Consider the following 1,124-nt stretch of genomic DNA (forward strand, 5'->3'; position numbering starts at 1 on the left):
TTTTTTTGTCTTTTCTTTTTTGGTACTGGGGATCGAACCCAGGACGTTGCACTTGCTAGGCAAGCGCTTTGCCACTGAGCTACATCCCAGCCCCCTATAATTTTTTTAAAATGTAGTCAATTCCCTAATGTTTATGTTGTTCTTCAAAAGCATCAACTTTCTCAAGACAACTAATATTTCATTTTGTCCCAAACAATCTTCTAATTTCAGCATGTGTAACATAAAATGGTAGACCTGCATGTTTGGTGGATCATGAGACAAAACAGCCAGGGACAGTGACCCCTTTCTCTAGAGAGACAATATTACCTCTGTATAACAATTGCGAACATCTGGATTGGTGGTACCTACTGCTCCCCTATCCCAAACCCTGTTAAATTGACCAATATTTGCTCTGAGAAGGTCAAAACGCTGCAACAGTACAATGAAATGTGTTCGGAAGAACTCGTAAATACTGTGGCACCAGGAATTTGGGTGATTGGTTCTTCTGAATAAGAAAGATTTTGCGGGTCTGGGAATGTGGCTAAGTGGTAGAATGCTTGCCTTGCATGCATGAGGCCCTGGGTTCGATTCCTCAGCACCACATAAGCAAAAAGAAAAAAAGGCCGGAAGTGGTGCTGTGGCTCAAGTGAGCGCTAGCCTTGAACTGAAGAGCTGAGGGACAGTGCCCAGGCCCAGAGTTCAGGCCCCACGACCGGACTGCCCTACCGCCTCCCCCCCAAAATAGATTTTGCTCCTTAAAAAATTCCTGTATCCCAAGTTCCCTGATTTCCACATCAAACACCCTGTGGCACCTATCTGCAAACCATTTCCCATTTCATCTCAATTGCTTTTCCACAAGAGGAAAAAATACCCTCAGTCCACTCTGGCCATAAAGAAAAGTCTCCAGATGTTTCTTTAATAGCTGATTTCCTTTTTCTTTTTTTTTTTTCTTTCTTTTTTTGGTCAGTCGTGGGGCTTGAACTCTGGACTTGGGCACTGTCCTTGTACTCTTCAGCTCAAGGCAAGCATTCTACTGCTTGAGCCACAACACCACTTCTGGTTTTCTAGTGGTTTATTGGAGATAAGAGTCTCACAGACTTTCCTGCCCCGGCTGGCTTTGAACCATGATCCTCAGATCTCAGCCT

At 44.1% G+C, this 1,124-nt stretch overlaps 1 pseudogene; it reads right to left on the bottom strand.

The window, feature by feature from the left end:
• Positions 1 to 94: 94 nt before the first annotated feature.
• LOC106002142 lies at positions 95 to 915 on the bottom strand (annotated as a pseudogene).
• Positions 916 to 1,124: the final 209 nt, after the last annotated feature.

Source organism: Dipodomys ordii, unplaced genomic scaffold, assembly GCF_000151885.1.
Source record: "Dipodomys ordii isolate 6190 unplaced genomic scaffold, Dord_2.0 Scaffold3674, whole genome shotgun sequence".
NCBI classification, from domain to species: Eukaryota; Metazoa; Chordata; class Mammalia; order Rodentia; family Heteromyidae; genus Dipodomys; species Dipodomys ordii.